General features: G+C 32.7%; 1 long non-coding RNA gene across 2 annotated transcripts; it reads left to right on the top strand.

The window, feature by feature from the left end:
* The first annotated feature begins 17,940 nt into the window (after nucleotides 1-17,940).
* On the top strand, nucleotides 17,941-23,128 carry LOC134251732 (uncharacterized). Of its 2 annotated transcripts, none has more exons than XR_009988805.1 (3): nucleotides 17,941-18,232; nucleotides 21,144-21,219; nucleotides 22,427-23,128. It is a non-coding gene; the product is annotated as an uncharacterized LOC134251732 (long non-coding RNA). The 2 variants fall into 2 exon arrangements; XR_009988806.1 differs by lacking the exon at nucleotides 17,941-18,232 and adding an exon at nucleotides 18,827-18,915.
* Nucleotides 23,129-23,868: the final 740 nt, after the last annotated feature.

Below are 23,868 nucleotides of genomic sequence, written 5' to 3'. Positions count from 1 at the left end.
GACATCACTTCCGGTCAAACCGGAAGTGACCGGAAGTAGCCAAAAATAGCTTATTTTTGAAGGTTTAAATACAAAATCAAAATTATAAAGTCAATGGAGACCACTTAGCTCATTTGCTTTCATTTGTTGACGTCACTTCCGGTCAAAACAGGACGGAAGACCTACTCGTTGCTTTGCAACGAGCTTTGCTCTAGTTATTATTATTATTATTAAAAAAAAAGAAAAGAAATAAAGAGAAACATTTGAAAATGTGTACGAACAATTTTTAAAGCGATACAATCTATTGACAAATGAGTTGATCGTGCAAGAGATATACAGTGTCGTTTGAAAAAACTGCTTTGGTCGGTACAATGAATTTGTTAGTAAATGTATCGAATGTTAACTAATTTATTGATAGGCCATTTATCTAACACTGTCTACAAATATTTGTTTCAAGGATGGTATATTTCCCAATCATGACGGATTAAGAGACTGATCGATTGATCGATAGTGGGTGTTTTTTTCTACATTGTACCCAATGCCACCTCTGATCTTTTCAAAGGTCCGGTTCTTCTCTGATCCGAATCTGTACAATTCAAATGGAGTTTTGAGCTTAACTTCATATTTACTCAAGTATCTATGGCCGTAGGAAGCCCCCCCCCCCCCCCTTATTTTCCAGATACATGTATATATAGATTACTATTGAAAACTTAGCTACTATATGCTTGTGCCCTCAGTAAATTTAAAACGTCTCATGACCTATCTCTCTGCTTGTCAAGATATTTTTGGTAGTTATTAGTGCCCCCCCTGAAAATGTTTGCCCCCCCCCAAGTTATATTGCTTCTGACGGGCCTGTTATCTCAATGAACATGTATGTATGTTTTCTGTTTTCAGGTGACCCGCTAGGGAAGTAGCTGTTGTAAGTGTTGCTGCTGCCCATGCGTTCCACCACCACCATTTTAAGACATCTGAAGAAGCGCTGCAACTCGCTGACAGGGTGCCGAATTTAACAGAATTTTGTCCATCATCAGACATGTATATGAATAAAACTACTAATTTATTTTCTTGAGATGTGTAGAATATTCATCTATCGTGTTCAATTCAGCATCGGTCTGTATTACGTGAAAAGCATTTACTTTGCCATACATTTTGCAGACTTAGTTTATAAAATATAAATAGCCTCAAATGTCAAACCAGAGTATAGAGTAGAATTTTGGTTTTCAATTTAATGCATTTCCCAACTGCTAGGTATCGAGCATTGTTCTTTATGATTATGGTAAAGTAGAGCAAATTTTAAGGTTAATCCTCATGAACTTGAATTTATCTACATTGTATATGTCTATTGCATCTGTATGCCTCTTAGTTTAATTAACAAAAATCAACATCTAATCAAAAGAATCGTTTGTTCACAGATTTATTCATACAAATTTCTGTGCAATGTTCTAGGTTTTAGTGTCCTGGGGTTCCTTTTACAAAGGAACTTACGACTTAAGGGGGCCGACTATAGTTTCCATTGCACAATATTTCGCGCATCATAGTAAAATGAAGCGTATTTACTGTTTTAATGCAACTTTTTTCGCTTAATTATTAAAATTAAACAGAATTAATAAATTATAGGTATAAAAACGTAATTACAATTTGATATAATTGATTTTTAACCGATTTTGCAATTGATAGGTAGGTTGACGTCGTTGCAGTGTGTTTTTGACGTTTTGATAACCTGTAGCTCTTAAAGAAAGGGGTAATAAAAATACTATTTAAGAAAAAGTAATAAACAAACGCTCTTGAAATTTAAAACATAGAAATTTGAGAATGTCTCCAATATTTTTACTATGTTTTCACGTGAATCCATTGTGTACGTCATATTTTGTAGTACTCGACAAAAATAGTAAAATTTGCTATTTTTTTGCATTTGGAGATGCCCCCTCTGGTAACAAGACGGTAGAATTTTGCGTTTCTTACATATATTGTATGATATAGTATTACTCATCAAATATTATGGTTTGAACAAAATGTCTATTGTAGTATTTGTATAATTTGCTTTAAAGTGCTAAAAATTGGCATTTTCCTAAATAATCCTATAGTAAATGTACCTGTATTTGGAGACGGTCCCTCGAAAATACCTGGACGGTAGATTTTCCGCAAAATTTGCATGTACACTGAGGTTAATGTAAGTTACATATGGTATAAAAATAAAGAGTTTCTCTATTGTAGTTTTCACACAATAAAACTATAGTCGGCCCCCTTAAGACCAAATTTAATTCTTTACATAACCTTTTAATAAACATCATATCGAAACTTATCTTCGTCTTTTTAAGAGAAATGTGGGAAGATATTTTTACACAAATAATTTTAAAAACAAATATTAATTTTGCGACATTTTACAATCATCTGAAGTTTTCGGTCTTAGTCGTAAGTTCTTTTATAAAACGGACCCCATTGTTTTTATGATCCGCCACCGTGGACTTGTACTTTTAGAGGCCCCGTTACTTCTTAACATCCTCCACTGAGAACATGTTTTCACGTTCTTTTCCTAACAATCCGTATTTCGTGGCCACAGCAAGTTAGATGTAGTTGAATTTTCTTCACAATTTTATTTCACTCAGCCACAAATTTTGTCAGTTGCAAACAGTTTATGTTTACACGCATGTATTTGATTTTCTTCATTTTATACTATTGCTATTCTCAGCCACAAACAGGTTGTCTCTGGTGTCTACACATAATTAAACCAAATGGATGCACTAAATCACAGTTATCAATGTAACAGAGTACAAGTAATTGCCACGCTAACACGAATTAGTATAATACGCCGACGCGCTCAAACACAACTCGCGACGGCGTGTTGCTTGAAAGCGCGAAAGCATGTTGTGCGAACTCGTAACTAGAGTGACAGCGCGTTAAAATTGTATGTTAGCGCGACGGCGTGTTGTGCAAACTTATGGCACGCCAAATTCACAAAAATGAGATAAACCTAGTTTCACAATTGATAAACTAGATTTATCGACTGTAAACTATAGTTTACAAACAGTAAATTATAGTTAACGATTCGTTAAGTATAGTTTTCATCTGTAAAACTATAGTAAACGGTTGTTTACTATAGTTTACGAATGCTAATCTAAGTTTATCTGTCTGTAATAAGCGTTAACAATAGATTTTGTTGATAAACACAGATTCACGTTTGTAAACTATAGTTTACAATCGTAAACTATAGTTAAGAGTTGTTAATCATAGTTTCACAAATCGTGAAACTATATTTATCAGATCGTTAACTATAGTTAACGGTTTGTAAACTATAGTTTACAAATCGTGAAACTGTATTTATCAGGTAATCTATGTTTTACAATCGCAAATGATACTTTTCGGTGTTAAGTATAGTTCTACGGTTGTAAAACATAGATTATCGCGTTAACTATGGTTTACAGATGTAAAATATAGATTAACGTTGTTAACTATAGTTTACAGTCCGTAAACTATAGTTTACAACCGATAAACCTAGTTTATCGACTGTGAATCTCTGTTTAGCTCATTTTTGTGAATTTGGCCATACAAACTCGTATTAGCGTGACGGCGCGTTGTGTGCTAGCGCAAGGGCGTGTTTTTCTGAACATGCTCTTGAACTTTTGCAAATAACCCTATCCGGGCATAATGCATGAGGCAAGGACTAAAGATTACAGTTATATGCATTCCCAGTGCATACAAGTAAATTAAAAGAGTAGATTACCCCTTTTGTTGTATGTGTTGAGATATATTGAGACGGAAGGCGGAAGACCTTCTACTGATTCTGATTGTTAAGATTATTCCCTATTCTTCTTTTTTTTCCTAGACGCCAATTTTGAGACCTCGTAACTCGCTCATTTCTCAACGGACTTCGCTCAAATTTTCAGAGGTTATAGACGTTTTTAAACTCTATCAAAATGCTGACTAAAATTTCAAAAACTTCCGGTTTTGAGTTATTTCCCTTTTAACGAAAATTTATAGGCTTTCGTTTCCAGACAAAGGCTCAGAGACGGCTAAAGCTGGAGCAGAAATTCTACTGATTTTAGATAATAGAAGGATTGAAGTTGTGCACATCGGTTTTTGTTTTTCGATTTCTCTATTCAAAATGGCGCTATATAGGGGTAAAAAATTAGAACGCTTAAAGGAACCAAAAATTACTCATATTTGGCTTCTTATCTTCTAAACTAAAATATTTTGTTAAAATATATAGAACATAATTTGGGCAGAATTAGAAGATATTTCAAACGATATGTCGGAGAAAGGGCTGACCCCTAAATTAAGGGATTTAGAGGGGCCAAAAGTTTTTTCCAGATATCTTAAAAAGTATTGAGAATTTGTTATACAACTATGAAGCAAAGTTGTTGAAAGTGTCAAGCTAAATCTAATGGAGTCTTCAGAATACGTCCAACGTCGTCACTTCCTGCCAAACCGGAAGTAGTCGGAAAACGCGTAGTTCTGACGTTTTTGACAAGCTTTTGGGCAACATATGTCTCTGGGAGCTTAAAAATTAATTTTTTCTTGCGTCAAACCAGAAGTAGCAAAAAATGGCTTATTTTTGCATTTATTAAATAAATATAGCTTTAGACTATTCAAAGCATTTTTGGGCGTTATTTCTCATTTTTGTTAAAAATGAAAGCTACTTCCGGTCAAACAGGACGGAAGACCTACTCGTTGTTTTGCAACGAGCTTTGCTCTAGTTAGAATTACTTTTTACGGCATACATGTACCAGTTTATTCTTGTTACCTTTCGAGAACGCTAAACACTTAGTTTTAAATTCAAAGGTGTTCGCTTGTTGATCTACAAAACAAACTTTATTCTTTTATAATCCAAGCTACAGTTGGTGACATACAATTATGTGTAAAACTAGAGCCGAGCTCGTTGCAAAGCAACGAGTAGGTCTTCCGTTGGAGCTGTGGACAGGAAGTACAAACCTTGGGTCAAGGTCACTGCACTTTCTTATGTCAACAACCTGTCTTCCCAGCATGAGCCTCCAGTCAATTTTAATTATAAAGTTATGCTTAAACATTTTTTTTCTTTGTCAGTGACCTTGATTTGCCAGAAAGACATTTGATCAGGGTCATGATAAAACCTCCAATCATAAGTAATCTATTTTCAAGTAAGAGCCTCCAATGATTTTCATTTACTCATTCATAGCGTAGTAACGAAAATATTTCTTCTGTCAGTGACCTTGATCTTAACAGAATAACCTTGGCTCTGTGTCAAGACAAACACCTTTTAGTGATTAGAAGTTCATAACCCTGACAGGAATTTTACAACTTTTCTGTCATTGGCCGATAAAGATGTTTGAAATTTGCATTATCTCGAACCATTTTGTCACAGGTCAGAAAAACAACATTGAGGTATTTTAAAACATCACCGGATATTAGTATTCAAACAACATGGTGTTTCTATTTATGAAAGATAGACGGGGTTAAAAGTCCCTTTCATAATACGTATTTTAGATAAAAGCTTTACTTTGAATAAAATTAAACTTAAAGTCCACAAATAAAATATCTTTCCTCATTGATTTCAAAGTTTGGGTAAAGGGTGTGAGGAGCATGGGGATGTCATGATGTATACGTAATACATTTGAGGTTATTATTCTGTTAGACAGGAAGACCCGAGGAGTGTGTGATTTGCTGATCATGATCTAAAACACATGGTTTTATACACGTTATTCAATCAATTCATTCATAATTATTTTCCTTGAAGGAAGAATGCATGGATAAAGGATTAAAGAAAATTCCCGATGTACAATAGCATCTGTGCATGGACTTCATTTTAGTACATGTACTACATAATAATATTGTGCTTGAATAAAATCATCAAATAAATTAAATTTAAATAAGAAAGGGAGACGGACTCGCTGGTAAAAACTTGAATGTACTTGAATTAAATACATCTCACTCGCTCTCTCGTACGCGCATTTTTTTAAACCAAGGAAAGTAATTTGCGCTAGATATAAGTTCATCATTTTAAAGAAAATACTGAGTTATATACGGTAAACGATACGAATGGTTTGACTTTGGTGCCGGTTATGATTTTAACAGTTTAATTTAGGTTGTAAAAGCGTGTAATTACATGATAAGTCTGTAATATTTAGATAACATTGTTACCCCGGTATACAAGTTCTTAAATTTTCGAATCTGGACATATGCGGGTTTATTACTACTTGAATGTACATTGTATAACCTGCTACTGATATTTAATCACGGAACAAAATTACAATGTTAGCACATATACGGGTTTTGAAAATTAAGTTCATTGCTTTAAAATCATTATTTCTTGAACTTTACTATAAAACCTGTAATATAAATTAATAGACAGCGTGCAGCACAGAAGTCACTAAGTTTACACGTGCCGGTGTTACTTATCGATGTTTAGTCCATTTCAATGAGTATAATTCTATCCTTACGATTCGGAAGACTCTCTTTAAAAGTTTAAAATTGATATTAGCCATGGTTAATATCTGTGATGAAAAAAAAATGTGTTTCGGAAAACTTGTGTTAAAAACGGATTTATTCGTGTATGAAAAGAGCAAAGCTTGTGCATTTTAATAAATATTGGTTGAAGTAAAGTAACTGAAGATCGCCAGTCCTTGCACTATGAATCGTCAAATTACACATGGAGCTGACGAATATTTAAAAATTGAGGACTGATTAATGGACATGTAAAATAAATGCCCCAGCGTTTTGTACTAAAGTCAAACCTAAACATTTTAAAATATTTTTGAAAGATTTAATTTAAAGAAAATTTAAAGAGAGAAAATAATATTTTTCTTACTGTTGTAGATTGCTTTGTATATATAAATACCAATTATTTTGCCTATGACTGCGGGGTCAGTGGTTCACCACTTTAGAATTTCTCGGCCGCGTGTAATCGAAAGATAGATTACGTAATGGTAAACACGCTTAGAATCTGGCTTCCAGGTGAATATGAAAATCGCGCTGTAAATAATTGTGTATTATTTGACTCTTAAAAGTTTTTTTTTTTTTTTTTTTATGAAATCCGGGCGTATTTTGCTTCCGTTCAAATTCTTTGTGTTTATATTCAAACGAATAAAAGATACTCGTACATTTTTTCTATAACTCTTTCTCTTGGAAAGATCTTAATTAATAAAAGAAAAATGATACCATCGAATACTCTGAACGGGAAACAAAGAACACGTTTAAAACCTAATTTAAAAAAGAGATATGATACAGCGTGGTAGAATATTTATTACTCAGGGCAAGTTTATTTCAATTATACGCATAAAGAGTTCTTCAATATCAAAATGAGAACGGAGCCTTGTTTACGATGAATACGGATCTAGCTTTCTTTCCTACCATACGTAAGACACGAACAAAATAATATTTTCATGGGACAGAGATAGTATAAAAAGGAACAATTTTATCAAGAATTAATTTAACCATTCTGTGGTGGTTTATTTTTTGTGTATGACTGTAGGTCGCTGGCCATGGATCACACGCCGATTGATTCCCGGTGACCGACTTTGCCCTGCCGCTATCGAGGGGGGCGCGTTATATAATTGTAAACTCACTTTATTGTTTGCTTTTATGTGAAAAGAAGTAAAGATTATATTTTCTTCCCTTTTTAGTGGACTTGGTTTATACGATTTTAAAAAAAAATGAAATAAAAGGGAAAGTTGTCAGTGAATAAACATGATGTTTTGTAAGAAAAAAAGCACAAACACTTCGAGAACTTTATTCTGAAGAATATTAGCATCCAATGTAGCCATGTTTATTATTTATAGTAAGCTTGCTTTGGTTACACGCATGAGGAGCTTTCGTTTAAGTGCTGAGTGAAAAAAATTACCTGTGCATATATAGGTCATGCACCAGCTCATTTAAAACAAGACTCGAACACAATAACAATTTCATGAGATCAGTAAAATGTTAAAGCACAACTTTATAATCGATAGTCATTTCGAAATATTTACCGTTTTTGAGTTATAAAGCAAAAACTTTCAAGGTCCCTTGGTCCCTAATTATAGGGCCCATTTTGAATATCATTATATGAAAGCCCTTGCAATTATGCACAACTTTTGTTCATTATGTCTTAACAAAATATATTTAGTTTTCAAGATAAAAAGGAAAATATGTGTAAATTTTCGCTCTTTTAGGCGTTCTCATTTTTGACCCCTATATAGCGCCATTGTGAATACAGAAATCGAAAAACAAAAACCGATGTGCACAACTGCAATTAATCCTTCGGTTACCTAAAATCAGTAAAAATTCTTCTCCAGCTTTTGTGGTCTCTGAGCCTTTATCCGGAAACGAAACCCTATAGATTTTCATTTAAAGGGGAATAACTCAAAAGCGGAAGTGAATTTTTGAAATGTTAGATACCACTCTGATAGAGTTTAATAATGTCTATAATGTCTGAAAATTTGAGCGAAATCCGTTGATAAATGAGTGAGATATGAGGCCTCAAAGTTGGCATCTAGGAAGTAGAAGAAAACAAGAGGCCCATGGGCCACATCGCTCACCTGAGAAGCTTTGACCATTCTGTTCTTTACCAGATTTCCCCCTTGTTATACATAATGCATCCCCACCCTGAAATCTACAGTACCCCATGATCCTTCCATGGGCACATATGTTTCAGCTTTTTTGGCCCAGTGGTTCCTGAGAAGATTTTCAAAGATTTTTCCCATATATTTCTATGTAAAACTTTGATTCCCTATAATGGCCCCGCCCTTCCCCCGGGGTCATGATTCCTACAATTTAGAATTTACACTACCCCAGAATGCTTCCACATAAGTTTCAGCTTTTCTGGCCCAGTGGTTCTTGAGAAGAAGATTTTCAAAGATTTTTCCCATATATTTCTATGTAAAACTTTAATACCCCATTGTGGCTCCGCCCTTCCCCCGGGGGTCATGATTTGAACAATTTAGAATCTACACTACCCCAGGATGCTTCCACATAAGTTTCAGCTTTTCTGGCCCAGTGGTTCTTGAGAAGAAGATTTTCAAAGATTTTTCCTATATATTTCTATATAAAACCTTGATTCCCCATTGTGGCCCCGCCCTTCCTCCGGGGGTCATGATGTGAACAATTTAGAATCTACACTATACCAGGATGCTTCCACATAAGTTTCAGCTTTTCTGGCCCAGTGGTTCTTGAGAAGAAGATTTTCAAAGATTTTTCCTATATATTTCTATGTAAAACTTTGATTCCCCATCGTGGCCCCGCCCTTCCCCCGGGGGTCATGATGTGAACAATTTAGAATCTACACTATACCAGGATGCTTCCACATAAGTTTCAGCTTTTCTGGCCCAGTGGTTCTTGAGAAGAAGATTTTCAAAGATTTTTCCTATATATTTCTATATAAAATTTGATTCCCCATTGTGGCCCCGCCATTCCCCCAGGGGTCATGATTTGAATAATTTAGAATCTACACTACCCCAGGATGCTTTCACATAAGTTTCAGCTTTACTGGCCCAGTGGTTCTTGAGAAGGAGATTTTTTAATGACCCCACCCTATTTTTTTTCTTTTCTTGATTATCTCCCCTTGCGAGGGGATATGTCCCTTCATTTTAACAATTTTAATTCCCCTTCACCCAAGGATGCTTTGTGGCAAGTTTGGTTGAAATTGGCCCAGTGGTTCTTGAGAAGAAGTCGAAAATGTGAAAAGTTTACAGACAGACAGACGGACAGACGGACGCCGGACAAAATGTGATCAGAAAAGCTCACTTGAGCCTTCGGCTCAGGTGAGCTAAAAAAAGAATAATAATCTTTACCAACAGAATCAGTAGAAGGTCTTCTGTTGGAAACGGAAGACCTTAATAATCCAAAGGGGTGTAAAGGAAACCAAATATTTGATGTCGCGAAGCAATTGCCCACCGAAAGTCCACACCGCGGCTCTTGTAATACCACCTTGCAGCTGATTCGAATGAAGTTGGTGATTTTTGAGGTGGACATGTGAACCGTTCTATAACAAGAAATTGCCCTGTCTTATCACAGGTAAAATTGCAACGTATGTTCAGCATTTGTGTTGAGGGCCATATGTTGAACATACGTTAAAGCAATATGAGGTGCATTTTGACATCGGAAAAATGTTGCAAATTTATAATTAACTATTTCAATGACAGAAAAAAAGAACATTTATAAACATCTGTTGTTCGTATTTGCTATGAGAGAACTTTTTATAAGCTTTGATTGAAGTAAAATTGAATTATTGTCGTCCTGTACAATAATGATTTCTTATATAATACTGTATATTCGGTTGTACAGAAATATTTCTTCTGAAACATTTTAAAACTTTATTGTGGTCTTATTAATCATAAGGGTTTAGATTACATGCAGATTAATCATAATAACACATTTTACCAGCAATATAAAATTCTCAAAAATGCAGTTCATATTGCTTTAAACATACGTTGAACATATGAATTTTCCATAGTATGTTAAACATATGTTGTAAAACTATGTTGAGCATACGTTGTACTTTTGCCTGTGTCAGAAAACGATGTTACAAAATTAAAAAAAAAACATTAATACGTGAACAAATTTCTGTCTAGCAGTCCGTCTGTCGGTCTATCTGTAAAGAATTGCTACTCCAAAGGATTTATTATTAGGTAGGGGTATATTTTGATTTAATATAAAAACATAAAAAGTAACGTCAGGTGCCTGTGTGCTACTTCTCCTACAGTTTTGGTCTGATTTCAATATAACTTGGCACAAGAAATTTTGTTAATTACCAATCAAAAGATAAGAACATTTCCCCAGTTGCATTTTTTGTACAAAAAAGAAGTTTCTATGATAACAAAAAAAACCCTTAATTGAGGAATGGTTGTATGAAGTGTAGAAAAGTCTAACCTACGGAATAATGTTACTAACTAAAGAAATTATCAAATCATAAAATAAAAAAAAAATTTTTTTGGCTGTTTTTGATAAAAATGATTTGGCCAACCTCGAAGTTCGATATTTCACTTCTTAGCTAATTTACTAAAAAAAAAAAAAAAAAAAAAAAAAAAAAACCAATATTAATTTTATAGTAATAGTACCAATCTTTTCCATCATTAAAACCTCAATCCTCATCGATATTTCGGTCAATGCTTCCTGAGAGTTAATTCTTTATTCCCAGTATAAACTCCATAGTTTTTTGTTTTTTTAAAGAAAAAGATAAACGCTGAATAATGAAATTAATCGGTTTTACTTTACGTTTACTAATGTTAATAGTGCGAGTTGATGAACTACATGCATGAAGACGTGAACCACCTCGTCAGTATATTAAAAGAAAAACCAGAAAAATTAGGTTTACTTGTGCGAGCGACGCATGAAGAAAATAATTATTCATGCCCAAACTTTCCATTAAAAAAAACCCGTAATGTAAATGGATTTTTATAAAGTGTAAAATTAGCTTAATTGATCACTTCATGCAAAATGCGATTTTTCATATTGTTAAGTGGAAATTCCAGCTAAATTGTTCGTTACGATTAATTATAAAAAAGGGTATAACATTGAGTGAGAAAAATAGCTGATAGCTGATGCAGCCTTTCTTTGTGTGTTCGTTGATACAGTGCAAACACCTTGGATATTTTTGATCGTTTATGTGGTATTTATACTATTTATTTCAACCCAGGCATTTTCAGTAGGTAAGTAATAAATTTATACATCTATACTAACAGAAAAAAGAAAATGCGTATTTATTTTTAAGTCATCGTATATTAAATAGATTCATACATGTATATGAAATATTACATTGCATTATGCATATCGTTATTTTATTAGAATGAATTGTCTTTCAGTTCAAATATCAACTTGCCAACATGGACTCCAAACTGCTTAGTTATTGCCATATTGCAATGTTTCTTCCAAAATATATCTTTGAAGATTCTCTGTAAATTTTGCCACGATTGAACATATAGATTTTTGTTCAGTTCTTCCTTTGTATCTTTTCGATGACACATTGTCACAACTTCGTTTTTCCATTTTTTTTTTTACCATGAATCTTGAATCTTTTGCTTTCTTAAAATAAAAACACAAGATTTTGACTCATTAAGCGTTTTAGATTGTAGCACATCAGGCATTTGGGTTACTACATTTACCCATCTTAATGATATACATGTATACATGGCACGCCAAATTCAAAAAATGAGATAAACCTAGTTTCACAATTGAAAAACTAGGTTTATCGACTGTAAACTATAGTTTACAAATCGTAAACTATAGTTAACGATTCGTTAAATATAGTTTTCATCTGTAAAACTATATTTAACGGTTGTTAACTATAGTTTACGAATGATAATCTAAGTTTATCTGTCTGTAATAAGCGTTAACAATAGATTTTGTTGATAAACATAGATTCACGTTTGTAAACTATAGTTTACAATCGTAAACTATAGTTAAGAGTTGTTAATCATAGTTTCACAAATCGTGAAACTATATTTATCAGATCGTTAACTATAGTTAACGGTTTGTAAACTATAGTTTACAAATCGTGAAACTGTATTTATCAGATAATCTATGTTTTGCAATCGCATATGATTGTTTTCAGTGTTAAGTATAGTTTACGGTTGTGAAACATAGATTATCGCGTTAACTATGGTTTACAGATGTAAAATATAGATTAACGTTGTTAACTATAGTTTACAGTCCGTAAACTATAGTTTACAACCGATAAACCTAGTTTATCGACTGTGAAACTATATTTAGCTCATTTTTGTGAATTTGGCGTACCATAGATATAATGCACTGTTAACGTACTCCACATGACAGATTTACTAACAAAATACATTGAGTGCAACATTTTTGATGCAAACAAATCTCCTATCATTCCATTTCGTACAAGATGTAGCATATATGAAGAATTGATACTTTTTGTAGATTCAGTGAATAAGGGGGTGGTGGGGGGTGTCAACAGTTAAGATGAAGTCTTGACAAAATCTTTTATTGTTTTTACAAAATACAATGTTTACTTTAAGATTTATTGACAAATTCTTCCCATTATTCTTTATAACATGAAATGATAATTTTAAAGTAAAGTCAACTTTGAAATATGAACATTTATTATTGTAGATCGATAACTTTTTTCTACAAGATATATCTTTGGTATTCATAAGCGAGACAAAACTTTCATGATTTTTTGCTACTGTTTTATATACTGTATATATAATCTTCACTGATAATACATTACTCGAAATGAACTTGAATTTTGTGAGCAGATCGGTACCTGAAATTACGCTAAAGTAAAGTTATCGTGAATAAGAAGAGAATTACAACAAATATATATATTTTTTTCAGGTAGAGAACCATCCGATGGGATAACATTGGAGGAATGTTGTGCAAATTGTATATGTCAATTTTGTCCTGACTATTATGGATGTACAATCTTTGAAAGACCCGGATAGCGTGAAAGGATAAATAACTTATCTCTTTGATCAGGTTGATGCATCCGTTTTCAACCCCAAGAATGAAAATTGGGTTATTTTACACAAAATATCAATTAAGAGAAAATAGTATGACGCCAGTTCAAGAAATATGATGCAGTTTAATTTTAAAACAATTATTCTTATACAAAATGCCAGAAATTATGTTAATTTGCACAATAAATTTTCAATACATTCAACAATTGTTTGCTTATTTACCCTGTCAAAAATTCAAATTTCGGATTGTCCTTTTGAAGGCAACAAATACATAAAAACGCACGCAATTCGTTATACCCGTTTACTTAATGTTGTATCAATGTACTCTTTTGTCAAAGGGGAAAATGTACTTTGCTGTATAAGCGTCATTAAAATTCATAATAAGTGTTTTCGCTATAATCAAGTTTTACTGTATGTGCTTTTGAGGAATATTGTTGGTATAGAAAATATCTCAGGATAATGTTGCACATTTAAAATCCTAAACAATAACTTTATATATAAAATTAAAATTATGGAAAGTTAGTGGGTTTTTTTTTTCCTTTCACTTCTAACTTGATTGTAAAAAAAAAAAATCAGCGCGAGATGCTCTAGTTTGTCCCTGGTTTAATCTGTTGAACCCTATCGGGGGCATCGCGCGTTCGATTCATACTGTGGGAGGTGGAGACCGGTTTTTCGAATGAGACCGTATAAACCAAGGTCTCATGTCGCAGTAGGTACTGGAACGAAAAAGGTCCCTCCCTGCTCAATGGCCCTAAGTGTCGGTTATAGGAGAATATTTGGAACTCTCCACAGGCAAGTGGTGGCGTCTGCATGCATACCTGGGTAAATGAGTAAAAAATTCTAGAGAGGAACTTAAACAACAACAAAAACCTATCGGAGGTATATGGTGTTCCCTTGGGGCCACTCACAACGAAACACCATAGATCGAGGTATATATATTATGACGTATATAAAATTTGTATTGCAGTAATGTATATTCTTCTGAATTGCATTTGATATTTCTGAATATATTCATAATTTATAGAATAGTGGTGACCTGAAAAAAAGTGAATCTCAATTTAAAATACACTATAGGCTCATAGCCCTAACCTACACGTCAGGGTTTAATTTTTTAGGTCTTACAGTGTAAAAACAAGTTCCCGGACCTTTACAATTGGAAATATATAGCAACATCTGGTTGAAATAGGGAAAATATCTTATTTAACATTTTTCAAAATAAATATAAACACGGGTTTCATTTTTCATTTGCAAGATATTTCATTGACATACTGTAGATCACTTAATTATTATGACATCTTATTTTTCGAGGGATAGACTTTTACTCTTTATAAGCGAGACAAAATTTTCACGAATTGTGGATACTGCTTTAAATTATCTTTTATAGGAATACTTATCTACGCGAGAATATTTTTGCGAGTACATTTCGCGTGTAATATTACGTAAAAATAAAGTTCTCACAAATAAAAAGTCATTTACTGTATTTTACATTTGGTCAATTAGTTTTTAGAACATGCAGTTTAATATGTTTTTTTTTACACAATTTTTGATATACCTGTTATGCTGTTCGGACATTTTTAATTATATTTATTTTGTTTGATTTTCTTTTGGGAATTTTCTCTTACGAAATGGGAAAAAACACGTACTTGTTCACCACTGGTAATAGGGCCCAATACAGACCCCCTACGATTCATTTTTAAAATAAAAAACCCAAGCCCCATTATGCTGTAAACAATTCTGTTATAATTTCAATATCATGAATATTGAGGAGGAATTAAAACACAATTATTTTAATATTTTATCATTGAAGTACATATACACGTTAAAGTCATTACAACCGGTGAAACCTTACTTGCTGGCCCTTTTATTTTCTGTGATTGATGTCTTTTAAAGTTTTATGTACTCATGGGTTTTCTATTTAGTTATTCTCAAACTGATAAAGGAAATTGCAAAAAAAATTATTTTTTAAGCAAAACTTGCGGTGCATGCATGTGCAGCAAACGTCGAAGGGAATAATTTATCCTATGTATGCAAATGAACAAGTCACCTTTCTGTATTTAACATCAGCACAAGAGAAAAAAAATTACAGTAAATCTATCATGAATAATATAATGATCTTCGCCATTCTTATTATGTAATCAGCATTTACAAAGGGGAAAAAATATTTCTAGCATATGAATTCTCACAGGCACTTGGGGATGTCAACCCCCCTTTTCCCATTTTTTTTTCATTTTAAATCAGAGATCAATAAACTTTCCCCCTATTTTTTGTATTCTAAATATGCATAATATGTTATCGATAATGTGATCCTTTTGTCCCTAAAGGCATTTTTAAATATATCGTTTTCGACTGATACATGAATAGAGGGAAGTTTTTAATATATGTACCATTGGAAAACGATAAAGACAAAAGGATTACATTATTGATAACATATACATGTACATGTAGTGCATATTAGAATACAAAAATATGAAAAAGGTGACTTAATCAAACATTTAAATAGGGGGGGGGGGAATGAAAAAGTGCTTGTGTTAATACTTACATGTAGTACATGTAATAGTTTACATCAAAATTCGTTCAGTGATATTTTATGAACAATTAAATTATTCAACCACAGATATTCATGAGTTAGGCTGTCCAAAGTTAACTAGTTTAGTTTGACGTTACCCACGCGCGTATGTATCGAAAAAACAGGCACTTTGAAAGAAAAAAATTTTCTTTTCCGGTTTGCTTTTAATTTTGTTAAATTAAATTTAAAGTTGTTAAGCATATAAAATCAATTTTAGCCAGCCTTATTGTGTTAACATTCTTTGAACCTATAATTAATGCATTTATTGATTATTTAAAAAAAATATATATGAGCATATACAAATGTAGATATATATACCAAAATAATACTTTTTAAATCTTGTTTATTTATATTCCTCGACATTGGGAATCTCAGTTGAGTAATTAGTGGTTACTTAATCAATTTAAAAAAATAAGAAGAACAGTTGATTGCGTATCGTATATATACAGCAATTGCGCACATTCAATATGCATTTCCTGATAAAGCTGTTACCTGTATATCATACAAAATGCGTTCTATGTCTTGGTTGTTTGTTTTCCCAATGGTGGCATTTATACTATGTTTTTCAAGTTATTCAGTCCAGGGATTCCTCTTCAGTCGTACGTATTATAATTTTTTTCCTCCAAATTCTCTTCTATCGTTGTTTTATAGCTAATTGAATTAAAGAAAAGAAGTAAACAAATCAACTTTAAAGCAATATGAGCTGCATTTTTGAAAATTTTATTCTGATGTTAAAATGTGTTGTTATTATTATTATTTGTAAGGAACTTAAACCTTTATGATCAAAAAAACTAAAAAAAAGACCAGAAGAAAGACTTCTTTACACAATCCAATATTGTTTTACATACGAAATTATTATTGTACGGGACGACAATAAAATAATTTTGATTTAATCTAAGCTTATAAATACTTCTTTTGAATGTAGCAATTATGAATAAGAGAAGTTTATCTATGCAATTTTTTTGTCATTGAAATAGTTATTTACAATTTTGCAACAAAAAATTCCGACATCAAAGTTGCAGCTAATACATGTATTGCTTTAAAAAAATTGTTTTTAAGAGAGAGAGAGAGAGAAAGAGAAGGGGGAATTAACAGAAGATAAAGAAAAAAAAATAACAGAAGTCAGAAGGCACCAGATATAAAATATGTTAGTATTTTATATGGCAGCCGCAAGAGGGTTTAGAAGCGGCCGCCAGAATTTATATGGCGACCACAACTGGCGGTCACCAGAAAATTATTTGGTGGCCGCCAGATAATCAACTTGGCGGCCATTTTTCACCTGGCACCAACCGGCTTCCGCAAAATATAGAATTTCTATTTCCCATTTACCCGATCATGAGAAGGAGCATGTGTGGGTGTGACTAGTTGACAGGGGATCGTTTGTCCTCCATAGACTTGTTCCCACCTCTGATAAATTTGAAGGTTTGTCTCCAAATTTTTAGTTTGATTACTGTTCGTTATCTTTACATATTTACATTTCCAAATATTTTTTTCTGTAATGGGAAGAAGTCAAATAATAGTGCAATTTTTGTTTCAAAAATTATAGTTGAATGACAAAAATATTTGGCAAGTCATAAAAAAAATGTGAATATAAGAGATGAATGATACAATGAAGATAAAAAACAGTATGCAAGATCAAAAGTCCATAAAACAATACGAAACAGGAGCAGAGCAAACACGGACCTCCAAAGCATCAGAGTTAGGATTAGGTGTCATGGAGGAGTCATGGAGGAGTGAGCATCCCCTGCCGACCGGTCACAGCCACCGTATGCTCCTCGTCATGATCGGTTAATAACGGAAATTCCGTCGTCAATTAAGGAGGCTGGAAGGTCAAGAAATTAACCACAAATTAACCACCAGATTTACCTTTTTTAGCTCACCTGAGCCGAAGGCTCAAGTGAGCTTTTCTGATCACATTTTGTCCGTCGTCCGTCCGTCTGTCCGTCCGTGTTTACGAGAGTGCATTTATTGGGTATTTTTCATGCCAAGATTGTACTTATTGGGTACTTTTTGCTTATTGGGTATACCCAATAAGAAGTGTCACTGAATATGCTTAAAACACCCTAATTGGGTATTTGCAGGTTAGTACCCAACAAAACTTGGACACGACGATTTGTCCAAAAAAGTGTCTAAAAAAGTTGCTTTCACGGACGCACCGTGTTTTGTTGTTTCAGTTTTACATTCGGAACTCTAAATTCTCGAGAGTTCCGAAAATCAACTTCCGTTGATCCTGATCATAACAACGTTTGTTTTCATGGAAAAAAAATATGGCGACTAAGAAACACTTAATGTCAACAAGATTTTCTGATTGACAAGAGAAAAGGTAAGTTTATTCGATTAATATTTATCCATTGCTGGGTTCTTTTTTAAGGAAAATAGATTTTAATGTAATTTTGAAAACAATTGTGCACAAAATTAAAATAGACATATCGGAACAATTAATCCTAAGTTGCACTTGTATCTGTATCTGTATCTGTATTGTTACATCACAGTAACCCCGTTGGGCTTTGATGTGACGGATGGAGGGCGCTTAGTCGCGAAGATGTTCTATCGCCGACTTAAAGCTTTCTAGCTTTGGGGCGCGGACTGCTTTCTCTTCCAGGTGGTTCCAGTCAACAGCTGTACGTACAAAGAGTGAATTTTTCAGTTGGTCTGTCTTTGTATCAAGTATCTCAACTGCACGGCTGTTATTCCTGTTTTTATTCCTTGTTTTTATTTTGAATTTTCTCTGTCTTTTTAACTCTCTTGAGGGCGAGAAGTATTTAGTAAATGATCGTATATTGTTAGTTAATGTTTAATAAATCGAAAGTGTTTATTATTTAATTTGATATCATGACCAACTAAGTATGTTCTGACAATGTATATTGGAAAGGGAAATGAAAATTTTAACAATCGTGTGTTAATAAATCAGCTGTAAATTATCGGTTCATGTAGACAGTATTACAATCGCAAAGTGAGCTGAGATGATGATAAATGGGATAATTGACAACAACTAAATAATTGTATGTAAGTTTATCTCATCTGATATGTAACTTAAGAGATTCATTGCATTACTGATGAGTGTCTGCTTTATTTTGATTTTTTTTTTAATTATTGTTTTTGTCATTTGTTTTAATTAATTTAAAACAATACTGAAATTGATATAGGGCTACTATAACTATTTCACATGATGGGTGTGTAATTAGCATCGTGCTACACCCGGGGCTTCCATTTTATGATGGGGCTAGTGGTTTTCTGCACTGAAGAATCCCCTTGGGCTATTAGGAATTTTAAAATACACATGTAATGCATGAAAAGAAATTCCATTACTTTCTCAAGAGTAACCTTATTACTTTTTTGATTAAAGAAATTGCATGTAAATGCCTTTTTTATTATATTCCTTTTGTTTCAATAATTGTCATGTCAGCATAAGTGTGCTAATTGTGTTGGTATTTAATTTTTTTTTTACTAATTTAGTAAACAGATATATGAATTTATCTTTAAATTACTTGCTTAAATAAAGATTTCAATATGAAAAGATATTAAAAGTAATTAAACATGTTCAAGTATGTAAAAATTAATAAATGTTTAATGTAATTTTAAACACATTAACCATTTGTTTTGAAAGTGCCCTCGTGAGATCCTGTCGCGACACAAAGTGCCCTTTTGATTCCTTGATTACCATGCCCTTTTTAGGGTCTAGATTTAACACTATTTAAGCACCACCGGTATTTTCACTCTTTTTTGCTATTAAATTCCCTAATATAAAAATATTCCAGACAGCATGCTCATATTATCAATAAATCTCCACAACTGCATCCATTTTGCAGTACTACAAGACTGATTTACTTAAAAACGATCTTTTATTTCCTAATTTGAATTCCCCCCTTTCCTTTGTTTAATATAGCAATATTTGCTTGTACATATATGACTCACAGATATCTCATTATTAAATTATATACATTCACTCAATCAGCTCAATGATAAGTGTCATGCAATTATGTTGCGTTTTTTTTTTAAAGCCAGATATGGCGTATCTGATCAAAAAATATATTTTTGAAAAATACAAAACTAAGTAAAGAAACCCGCGTCTTCTGCCTGGGGCCATTTAAATGTCCAGGTAAAGTCGCTAATGATGTAACAATGTATACGCATGACCACCTCGAGGTTTCAAGGGTAAATTTCAATAGAATATGCATAGCGGGACTGCATTTTGACTTCGAGGGATCAAGAGTTTCGCGAGATCAAGAGTTAGAGAAATCAAGAGTAAATTTGCTTAGTTATAAAGGGGAAAAATCGGGACCGGAGACTGACTTCGAGCGATCAAGAACTTCAAGAGATCGAAGTTCGAGCCATCAAGAGTTACCTGACAAGTATAGTTAAACATTTAAATTAAAGCTTTTCATACAATTCGGAGCACGGAGAACACCTCGTGTTATCTAGTATTACGATTTTATCTTCTCTGTAATTTGTTATTTAAATCTTTTGTATTTTCTTCCAAGTCGGAGAAAATTCCGAGAATCCAAATTAAATTTTGATATCTTTATAACGCAATTGACTTAGATTTTTATCTTTATCATGTTTATATAAAGTAATGATACAAATAATAAATTCTTATAATTTTAGTCTAATAATTTTCATTGTACATACGCCATATATGGCTTTAAATGATTCAAGATGAAAACAAAATGACTTTTGCTTCGTTTTAATTAGACGAACTAGTGAATGACCAGAAAAGGAATATTTTAAATCCTTTTTTCATTTTTTTAAATCATTAATTTATATATGATTAAATTTTACTAGCGAAAATTAAATTAAACTTTAATTTTAAAAAGAATCATCTGTAATTAATACCCTGACTTTATTCACAATGAACTTTTTTTAAATGTTACTTTTTAATTTTTGCCTCTATATTTGGGCTTGTCACTTTTTACTCGGGGATAGTAACTAACTTTATTGCCACAAAGCTGTGGATAAGTACTTGATTTCCATTATTGCACAGCGATGACTATGATTTAATAGCACAAAAAGCTAATGGGTTTACGTATGTGAATTTATATGATTATTGCTTACTTGTGATTTTAGGATAACTGGAGAAAATGATTTCTTTTTTCCATTGATATTACATAAATATTTTCCTAAGTATTATGTTACAATAAATTGGTTTAGATTTTTTTTTTTATAAAAGTAATCAATAATTACAATGGAAATTAAAACCATAATCATGTTCATTGAGAATTTTCAATATGTAACAGGTCAAACAGGAACTTCAATTGTGAACATTGCAGAGAACACACTCATCAGAAGATGACCCTCAGAAATAGGACAATTGTAAGTAATCAGTAAAATGAACAGGAATACTTCATTCCAACCATAAGATTTTAGAGACATTTTCGCTTCTTAAATTAGAAGAGATAGAGGGAAAACTTGTACATACTACATAACTACTAGGCAACCAACCTTTAACTGCAGGAAAGCTTTTGGTATGTGCAATACAGCTACATAAAACCTCTTTAGTATTCATGTTAAGTTTGAGAAAGTACCTTAGTATTTTTTCTAGTGTTTGCCAACATTTTCATGCACACTGTTTGCTTGTTTGTACTATCATTTTATTTTAAATTCTTCAGATGCCCTTTACCTTTGCCAGTTTAGAATCATTTGTTTTAAGGGCATCTGAGGGTTGATTCCAGAACTTAATTAATTGTAAAGTAAATACTGGGGAGCTATACGGTCATAGGTTATGTTAATACATGTATAACATTTTGTTCTGATAGAGGTGGCATACAGGAAAAGAAACAATACTAGATATCACTTCAAAGGAATAAAACAGCTTCATCTTGTAGGTGTATCTTATTTAAGGATCACTACTTTATGTCTGATGTGCTGAAAGTTATTCATAATCTGTTTGACTGTAATTTTTCATATTTTCAACTTCTATCCAGCTTAGTCAATTTCAATTAAATTTTGTGCAAAGCATTACCCAGGAAGGGGGGATGAAGTGTCAAGTGTGTCTCTGTCCCTGTCAATATGATTTCAAAGCAGTTAGTAAGGTTTAGGTCAATTTTAAATCCTCTTTAGCAGAACCATTGGGCTAAAAACAATACTAATGTGAAAGCTTTATCATTAAGTGTAGAGATGTTTTTGAAGATTATGTACCCCTAATGTACTGATTGTGTTACATTAGAAGTCTAAAATTTGCAAGGAATAGGTGTAAAATCTTTTTAAAATCTCCTTCTTAACAATCAGAAACTAACATACTGTCTAATTAATGTGCAACATCGTTTTGTATGTTGAATGATGATTCCATTTTGATAAAATTATGGCGGATGGGGGGTAGGATGAAGATGCAGTTAGACATAGAAGAAAAAAAAGTTTGATAGAATTTAGTTTTTCTTCCATTTTATTTATCAATACATATTTCTGAATAAGAAAATTTCTTCTACTTCTTGGTTGGGTTTGATCAACATAAAGGGTGATCTTGCTGTAGTCAAGAAAAACATGTTTTAAACGGCAAAGAAATGCCTTTATCTAATTGCAGAATGAATAAAATGGACAGAGGCAGAACTGAAGGAGATGCATGAAATGAGGAATATTTCAAAGATTGCCTGCGCATAACCACTGCTACTGGATAAACATATGGCCATATAAAAGAGCAGGGTCAATGGAGGTATCATACAGTATAGACCATGAGAGACCCTGAAGAAGAAAGTATTGAACAGAAACAAAAATAAAACCATTTTGACATTTATTGAAATATAGGATCAAAGTCTTACATGTAAAATTTGGGCATGTACTGACTTTTCTCTAGCTCTAAGACTTATAACAGTGATGATTTGATTTAATATCTTTATCCCAAATTGTCGAAAAGATTTGGACATAGTGCATCAATTATTTTAAAGTTTTGATACAACGAATTCATTCATTGTACTTGTAACAGAGTTTTCTGGTGCGACACTGTTTTACCGGCTTCAAAACTAAGTTTGTGATTTCCAAACCAGATTAATTAGATCATATACCCGGTAATATCTTTTAACATCGGTGACTATTTAATCCATTCTTTTACATCTCAGAAGTATTATTATTATTACAGGGAAAATATGCATTGTACATGTATCTGTAATAAACAGGATTATAGAAATTTTCCATATAATACAACACAATCTTAGCAACTGAAGGCAAATATTTTATCAAGGGTGTGATCTATTTATCAATATGGTTTTCAGCATCTTGCTCTAACTGTAATGACTTGCTCCAAGTTCCAATATTTAGATTAAAATTTTGCAAACATGGTTATAAAATTCTTTAAAAGCCAAATAGTTTAGGCACAAAATGCTTATATATTTCCTATCATTTGTAAAGTGTACACTGAATGAGATGTGGAATGTTAGAATTAAAGTATTAAGTATGTTTTGGACTTATGTATGCTTATGCAGATAAATTTGAATTCAACTAGGGAAGGTAAATATCATACTTATTGGGTTTGCAATCTAATGCAAGAGTATAAATATCCAAGACAAATTTGACAATTTTAATGAAGGGTATAATTAACCCATTGGACAGGTAAACATCACCTGTTGGGTTTTATTCTAATGTTGGGATGTAATATCCAAGAAGAGTTGAACCAATGTCCAATACCTATTGGGTTTTCTTTCTAATGAAAAAAAAATGAGTAAACCAAGAAGAATGTCCAATACCTTTTAGTTTATATACTATTGAAGGGTATGAAGATATCCAAGAGGAATTGGACAGGTATCCATTACATTTTGGGTAGTATTCTGATGAGGGGATTTCTTAAGAAACCCAAGAATTAGACAAGTGTCCATTGCCTGTTGGGTGAGATGTAGATATCCAAGAGGAGTTGGACAGATGTCCATTACCTGTTGGGTGGTATTCTGATGAAACAATTCAAGAAACCCAAGAAGAATTGGACAAGTTTCCATTACCTGTTGGGTGGGATGTAGATATCCAAGAGGAGTTGGA

This window comes from Saccostrea cucullata, unplaced genomic scaffold (genome assembly GCF_032062105.1).
Source record: "Saccostrea cucullata isolate Sc308-1 unplaced genomic scaffold, CSIRO_AGI_Scuc_v1 ctg1583, whole genome shotgun sequence".
NCBI classification, from domain to species: Eukaryota; Metazoa; Mollusca; class Bivalvia; order Ostreida; family Ostreidae; genus Saccostrea; species Saccostrea cuccullata.
The sequence above is the reverse complement of the archived record's forward strand: the minus strand, read 5'-3'. Positions and strand labels throughout refer to the sequence as shown.